This window comes from Phoxinus phoxinus (assembly GCF_949152265.1).
Source record: "Phoxinus phoxinus genome assembly, chromosome: 10".
NCBI classification, from domain to species: domain Eukaryota; kingdom Metazoa; phylum Chordata; class Actinopteri; order Cypriniformes; family Leuciscidae; genus Phoxinus; species Phoxinus phoxinus.
Genome location: NC_136885.1, coordinates 366,289 through 375,000, shown reverse-complemented (window position 1 = coordinate 375,000; position 8,712 = coordinate 366,289).

Genomic DNA, 8,712 nt, shown 5'->3' with positions numbered 1-8,712 from the left:
GCTCAGCTCACGCCGATGAGGCTAACGTGTCCTCCGCTCAGCTCACGCCGATGAGGCTAACGTGTTCTCCGCTCAGCTCATGCCGATGAGGCTAACGTGTTCTCCGCTCAGCTCTCTCCGATGAGGCTAACGTGTTCTCCGCTCAGCTCATGCCGATGAGGCTAACGTGTCCTCCGCTCAGCTCACGCCGATGAGGCTAACGTGTTCTCCGCTCAGCTCACGCCGATGAGGCTAACGTGTCCTCCGCTCAGCTCACGCCGATGAGGCTAACGTGTTCTCCGCTCAGCTCACGCCGATGAGGCTAACGTGTCCTCCACTCAGCTCACGCCGATGAGGCTAACGTGTTCTCCGCTCAGCTCACGCCGATGAGGCTAACGTGTCCTCCGCTCAGCTCACGCCGATGATGCTAACGTGTCCTCCGCTCAGCTCACGCCGATGAGGCTAACGTGTCCTCCACTCAGCTCTCTCCGATGAAGCTAACGTGTCCTCCGCTCAGCTCACGCCGATGAGGCTAACGTGTCCTCCGCTCAGCTCTCTCCGATGAAGCTAACGTGTCCTCCGCTCAGCTCACGCCGATGAGGCTAACGTGTTCTCCGCTCAGCTCACGCTGATGAGGCTAACGTGTTCTCCGCTCAGCTCACGCCGATGAGGCTAACGTGTTCTCCGCTCAGCTCACGCCGATGAGGCTAACGTGTCCTCCGCTCAGCTCACGCCGATGAGGCTAACGTGTCCTCCGCTCAGCTCATGCCGATGAGGCTAACGTGTCCTCCGCTCAGCTCACGCCGATGAGGCTAACGTGTCCTCCACTCAGCTCTCTCCGGTGAAGCTAACGTGTCCTCCGCTCAGCTCACGCCGATGAGGCTAACGTGTCCTCCGCTCAGCTCTCTCCGATGAAGCTAACGTGTCCTCCGCTCAGCTCACGCCGATGAGGCTAACGTGTTCTCCGCTCAGCTCACGCCGATGAGGCTAACGTGTTCTCCGCTCAGCTCACGCCGATGAGGCTAACGTGTCCTCCGCTCAGCTCACGCCGATGAGGCTAACGTGTCCTCCGCTCAGCTCATGCCGATGAGGCTAACGTGTCCTCCGCTCAGCTCTCTCCGATGAGGCTAACGTGTCCTCCGCTCAGCTCATGCCGATGAGGCTAACGTGTCCTCCGCTCAGCTCACGGCGATGAGGCTAACGTGTTCTCCGCTCAGCTCATGCCGATGAGGCTAACGTGTCCTCCGCTCAGCTCTCTCCGATGAGGCTAACGTGTCCTCCGCTCAGCTCACGGCGATGAGGCTAACGTGTTCTCCGCTCAGCTCTCTCCGATGAGGCTAACGTGTTCTCCGCTCAGCTCATGCCGATGAGGCTAACGTGTTCTCCGCTCAACTCTCTCCGATGAGGCTAACGTGTCCTCCGCTCAGCTCATGCCGATGAGGCTAACGTGTTCTCCGCTCAGCTCACGCCGATGAGGCTAACGTGTTCTCCGCTCAGCTCTCTCCGATGAGGCTAACGTGTTCTCCGCTCAGCTCACGCCGATGAGGCTAACGTGTTCTCCGCTCAGCTCACGCCGATGAGGCTAACGTGTTCTCCGCTCAGCTCACGCCGATGAGGCTAACGTGTTCTCCGCTCAGCTCACGCCGATGAGGCTAACGTGTTCTCCGGTCAGCTCTCTCCGATGAGGCTAACGTGTTCTCCGCTCAGCTCTCTCCGATGAGGCTAACGTGTTCTCCGCTCAGCTCTCTCCGATGAGGCTAACGTGTTCTCCGCTCAGCTCTCTCCGATGAGGCTAACGTGTTCTCCGCTCAGCTCATGCCGATGAGGCTAACGTGTTCTCCGCTCAGCTCTCTCCGATGAGGCTAACGTGTTCTCCGCTCAGCTCTCTCCGATGAGGCTAACGTGTTCTCCGCTCAGCTCTCTCCGATGAGGCTAACGTGTCCTCCGCTCAGCTCATGCCGATGAGGCTAACGTGTTCTCCGCTCAGCTCATGCCGATGAGGCTAACGTGTTCTCCGCTCAGCTCTCTCTGATGAGGCTAACGTGTTCTCCGCTCAGCTCATGCCGATGAGGCTAACGTGTCCTCCGCTCAGCTCTCTCCGATGAGGCTAACGTGTCCTCCGCTCAGCTCACGCCGATGAGGCTAACGTGTCCTCCGCTCAGCTCATGCCGATGAGGCTAACGTGTTCTCCGCTCAGCTCTCTCCGATGAGGCTAACGTGTTCTCCGCTCAGCTCATGCCGATGAGGCTAACGTGTTCTCCGCTCAGCTCTCTCTGATGAGGCTAACGTGTTCTCCGCTCAGCTCATGCCGATGAGGCTAACGTGTCCTCCGCTCAGCTCTCTCCGATGAGGCTAACGTGTCCTCCGCTCAGCTCTCTCCGATGAGGCTAACGTGTTCTCCGCTCAGCTCTCTCCGATGAGGCTAACGTGTTCTCCGCTCAGCTCTCTCCGATGAGGCTAACGTGTTCTCCGCTCAGCTCACGCCGATGAGGCTAACGTGTCCTCCGCTCAGCTCTCTCCGATGAGGCTAACGTGTTCTCCGCTCAGCTCTCTCCGATGAGGCTAACGTGTCCTCCGCTCAGCTCTCTCCGATGAGGCTAACGTGTTCTCCGCTCAGCTCTCTCCGATGAGGCTAACGTGTTCTCCGCTCAGCTCTCTCCGATGAGGCTAACGTGTCCTCCGCTCAGCTCATGCCGATGAGGCTAACGTGTTCTCCGCTCAGCTCACGCCGATGAGGCTAACGTGTTCTCCGCTCAGCTCTCTCCGATGAGGCTAACGTGTTCTCCGCTCAGCTCTCTCCGATGAGGCTAACGTGTTCTCCGCTCAGCTCTCTCCGATGAGGCTAACGTGTTCTCCGCTCAGCTCTCTCCGATGAGGCTAACGTGTTCTCCGCTCAGCTCTCTCCGATGAGGCTAACGTGTTCTCCGCTCAGCTCTCTCCGATGAGGCTAACGTGTCCTCCGCTCAGCTCACGCCGATGAGGCTAACGTGTTCTCCGCTCAGCTCACGCCGATGAGGCTAACGTGTTCTCCGCTCAGCTCTCTCCGATGAGGCTAACGTGTTCTCCGCTCAGCTCATGCCGATGAGGCTAACGTGTTCTCCGCTCAGCTCTCTCCGATGAGGCTAACGTGTTCTCCGCTCAGCTCTCTCCGATGAGGCTAACGTGTTCTCCGCTCAGCTCTCTCCGATGAGGCTAACGTGTTCTCCGCTCAGCTCTCTCCGATGAGGCTAACGTGTTCTCCGCTCAGCTCAAGCCGATGAGGCTAACGTGTTCTCCGCTCAGCTCATGCCGATGAGGCTAACGTGTTCTCCGCTCAGCTCACGCCGATGAGGCTGACGTGTTCTCCGCTCAGCTCACGCCGATGAGGCTAACGTGTCATCCGCTCAGCTCTCTCCGATGAGGCTAACGTGTTCTCCGCTCAGCTCACGCCGATGAGACTAACGTGTCCTCCGCTCAGCTCTCTCCGATGAGGCTAACGTGTTCTCCGCTCAGCTCTCTCCGATGAGGCTAACGTGTCCTCCGCTCAGGCCACGCCGATGAGGCTAACGTGTCCTCCGCTCAGCTCACGCCGATGAGGCTAACGTGTCCTCCGCTCAGCTCACGCCGATGAGGCTAACGTGTCCTCCGCTCAGCTCTCTCCGATGAGGCTAACGTGTTCTCCGCTCAGCTCTCTCCGATGAGGCTAACGTGTCCTCCGCTCAGCTCACGCCGATGAGGCTAACGTGTTCTCCGCTCAGGCCACGCCGATGAGGCTAACGTGTCCTCCGCTCAGCTCACGCCGATGAGGCTAACGTGTTCTCCGCTCAGGCCACGCCGATGAGGCTAACATGTCCTCCGCTCAGCTCACGCCGATGAGGCTAACGTGTCCTCCGCTCAGCTCACGCCGATGAGGCTAACGTGTCCTCCGCTCAGCTCTCTCCGATGAGACTAACGTGTTCTCCGCTCAGCTCTCTCCGATGAGACTAACGTGTTCTCCGCTCAGCTCATGCCGATGAGACTAACGTGTTCTCCGCTCAGCTCACGCCGATGAGGCTAACGTGTTCTCCGCTCAGCTATTGCCGATGAGGCTAACGTGTCCTCCACTCAGCTCTCTCCGATGAGGCTAACGTGTTCTCCGCTCAGCTATTGCCGATGAGGCTAACGTGTTCTCCGCTCAGCTATTGCCGATGAGGCTAACGTGTTCTCCGCTCAGCTATTGCCGATGAGGCTAACGTGTTCTCCGCTCAGCTCACGCCGATGAGGCTAACGTGTTCTCCGCTCAGCTCTCTCCGATGAGGCTAACGTGTTCTCCGCTCAGCTCATGCCGATGAGGCTAACGTGTTCTCCGCTCAGCTCTCTCCGATGAGGCTAACGTGTTCTCCGCTCAGCTCATGCCGATGAGGCTAACGTGTCCTCCGCTCAGCTCTCTCCGATGAGGCTAACGTGTCCTCCGCTCAGCTCTCTCCGATGAAGCTAACGTGTTCTCCGCTCAGCTCACTCCGATGAGGCTAACGCGTTCTCCGCTCAGCTATTGCCGATGAGGCTAACGTGTCCTCCGCTCAGCTCTCTCCGATGAGGCTAACGCGTTCTCCGCTCAGCTATTGCCGATGAGGCTAACGTGTCCTCCGCTCAGCTCTCTCCGATGAGGCTAACGCGTTCTCCGCTCAGCTCACGCCGATGAGGCTAACGTGTTCTCCGCTCAGCTCTCTCCGATGAGGCTAACGCGTTCTCCGCTCAGCTATTGCCGATGAGGCTAACGTGTCCTCCGCTCAGCTCTCTCCGATGAGGCTAACGCGTTCTCCGCTCAGCTATTGCCGATGAGGCTAACGTGTCCTCCGCTCAGCTCTCTCCGATGAGGCTAACGCGTTCTCCGCTCAGCTCTCTCCGATGAAGCTAACGTGTTCTCCGCTCAGCTCACTCCGATGAGGCTAACGCGTTCTCCGCTCAGCTATTGCCGATGAGGCTAACGTGTCCTCCGCTCAGCTATTGCCGATGAGGCTAACGTGTTCTCCGCTCAGCTCACGCCGATGAGCTCAAGCTGAAGCTGCTCTGTGTCTCATTTGTTACAGTTGTTAAATGGCTGCCGTCGCATCATCAGGTGGAGCTGCACATTGGTGGTGGAGGAGATTCCCCCTTCTATGTAAACCCTTTTTAGTGTTGAGAAAAGCGCTATATAAATGTAATGAATCATCATCATTTGTGAGATAATAGGAATATGAAGGCACATCCTTTATCTTCTTTCTCAGCATGCAGTGACTTGAGAAAACGCTCACACGTGACCTTGAGAAACCCCTTAACCTCTCCATCTTCTCTCCACGAGGGATATCATCTGTGCAAACCCAGTTTGAGGCGCTCAGTCTATTTCTTCTGCTGTCCGGGTTTTCTTGGACGGCGATTTACTCTGGAATGGAGCTCCCATCTCTCATCATGTCGACTCATTTGAGGCATCTGTGTGGTTCCTCTGGCAGCGGTGTTTTACCCCTGGCCTGAATACCCCATCAGCCCCCCGCTGCGCACACCCCGCCACACACACCGCGCCACACACGCCAGGCCAATGCCCTCGTCTCACACGGCTCGCTGGCTCTCTCAGACACACACAACATTAGCAAGCTTCCAGTCTTCCTTCAAATACTACATTTGTTATAAGAAAGTCAACCAATGCTTTTTGGTTGTGTTTACCCTCCATAATGAAGGCAGCAACTGTTGTATACACACATGTATTATACAAATATTACACCATAATGTAATAGGTTTTTTTTTGGGGGGGGGGGGGATTCCACCGTTCAACCTGAAGAGGGCAGCACTCAGACGTTTTACACCATATAATGTTGAATTAAAAAACTTTATACACAAATGTCAACAAATTTACTTGAACCAATGAACAGCATTAATAAAGCCCCAGTCTTACAGATCATTAACTAAAAAAAGGTTGTTTAGGGTTTAGTTACCCTTTAAGGTCCCAATATACTGCAAGCGAAATCAAAAAAACTGACTGGTGTGAGGTCATTTCGAACAATATCCGGCCACAACAAAGTCCGTTTGGAGTTGGTTTTGGGAGTTCAAAACTCCTGCTAAAGTGAACTTTCTGGAAAGGTTTGCTCCAGCTGGTAAACACTTTTCCCAACTTCCCTCTCAGTGTGGCGGTGTTCGGTTGTTCACTGGCAGTATATTTATACACTGGTCACGTATTTTAAACTTCGTTTTACTCCTAAAGAAAAAAAGAAAAAGAAAAAAGGAAAAGGTATAAGTATCATCTTTGGGTTTTGTTAATGGTTTCTTATTAAACTGACACAATTTGCTTGGTAAAAACACTTGCGATGTACTATTACAACAGCGTGTGCATGTGGACGAACTGAACAGAAACAGCTTTGCTTTCAGTGAAGTCTCCATGTGTCTTATCTGCTGTCAGTAATGCTCACACTCTCTGTTCTGTGACCGTTATATCTCAGCCTCAGAGGAAGCACTTCATAACCCATGATTGGGACACCTCATGAGAGTAGGAAAGGTGTCTTCAACTAAATCATTAGCATAATAGAATGGAATAGAATAGAATAGAATAGAATAGAATAGAATAGAATAGAATAGAATGGAATATAACTAAGTGGTGATGTAATTGCAGGTAAAGGTGATGTGTGAACCGATGATCAATATTGTTCTCGATGATCAATATTGCTCAGCTCTCTCCGATGAGGCTAACGTGTCCTCCGCTCAGGCCACGCCGATGAGGCTAACGTGTTCTCCGCTCATCTCGGTCAGTAGGCAGGGAAACAGCCTGAGGGACAGTTCAACGCAAGACAAACACACGCCTACAAACAATTCAACATAATAATACGTTTTATTTCTATAGTGCCGCTCCAAAGTTCAAGGATGCTTTACAATGTATATAGAAAACATAGCACAGGTAGAATAGACAATAAAAGCAGACAATAGAACACGCAATGGTATAGATTATTACAAGAGGTACATAAGAACAAAGATAATACAAAGTAATAAAAGATGGCATCATATAAACAGGATATCACAATGCAACAGATTTAAATACATTAACAAAGTAGAGAACATTACTGAGGAATGATAACGTTCAGAAAACAAGTAGGTTTTAAGTTTTGAACGATTTGAAGTCAGAAATATTATTAATAAAAGAAAGCGACTGGGGCAGATGATTCCAGAGATTAGGTGCAGCAACGCTGAATGATCTGCACCCATAGAAGAGAGGCGATACCGAGAGACAGAGAGAAAGAGGAGTGGAAGACTCGGGTGTAGAGGATGAGCAGGTTGCAAAGATAACAGGGAGCCAAACCCTGACATGTGGAGAACACGCAGTAAGCCCAGAGGAACCCCACCCTGACACGTGGAGAACACGCAGTAAGCCCAGAGGAACCCCACCCTGACACGTGGAGAACATGCAGTAAGCCCAGAGGAACCCCGCCCTGACACGTGGAGAACACGCAGTAAGCCCAGAGGAACCCCACCCCGACACGTGGAGAACACGCAGTAAGCCCAGAGGAACCCCACCCCGACACATGGAGAACACGCAGTAAGCCCAGAGGAACCCCACCCTGACACGTGGAGAACACGCAGTAAGCCCAGAGGAACCCCACCCTGACACGTGGAGAACACGCAGTAAGCCCAGAGGAACCCCACCCTGACACGTGGAGAACACACAGTAAGCCCAGAGGAACCCCACCCCGACACGTGGAGAACACGCAGTAAGCCCAGAGGAACCCCACCCTGACACGTGGAGAACACGCAGTAAGCCCAGAGGAACCCCACCCTGACACGTGGAGAACACGCAGTAAGCCCAGAGGAACCCCACCCTGACACGTGGAGAACACGCAGTAAGCCCAGAGGAACCCCACCCTGACACGTGGAGAACACGCAGTAAGCCCAGAGGAACCCCACCCTGACACGTGGAGAACACGCAGTAAGCGCAGAGGAACCCCACCCTGACACGTGGAGAACACGCAGTAAGCCCAGAGGAACCCCACCCTGACACGTGGAGAACACGCAGTAAGCCCAGAGGAACCCCACCCTGACACGTGGAGAACACGCAGTAAGCGCAGAGGAACCCCACCCTGACACGTGGAGAACACGCAGTAAGCGCAGAGGAACCCCACCCTGACACGTGGAGAACACGCAGTAAGCGCAGAGGAACCCCACCCTGACACGTGGAGAACATGCAGTAAGCCCAGAGGAACCCCACCCTGACACGCGGAGAACACGCAGTAAGCCCAGAGGAACCCCACCCTGACACGTGGAGAACACGCAGTAAGCCCAGAGGAGCCCCACCCTGACACGTGGAGAACACGCAGTAAGCCCAGATGAACCCCACCCTGACACGTGGAGAACACGCAGTAAGCGCAGAGGAACCCCACCCTGACACGTGGAGAACACGCAGTAAGCCCAGAGGAACCCCACCCTGACACGTGGAGAACACGCAGTAAGCCCAGAGGAACCCCACCCTGACACGTGGAGAACACGCAGTAAGCCCAGAGGAACCCCACCCTGACATGTGGAGAACACGCAGTAAGCCCAGAGGAACCCCATCCTGACACGTGGAGAACACGCAGTAAGCCCAGAGGAACCCCACCCTGACATGTGGAGAACACGCAGTAAGCCCAGATGAACCCCACCCTGACACGTGGAGAACACGCAGTAAGCCCAGAGGAACCCCATCCTGACACATGAAGAACACGCAAACTCCACCCAAACGCTCAGCCAGGACTCAAACTGGAGACCTTCTTGCTGTGTCAT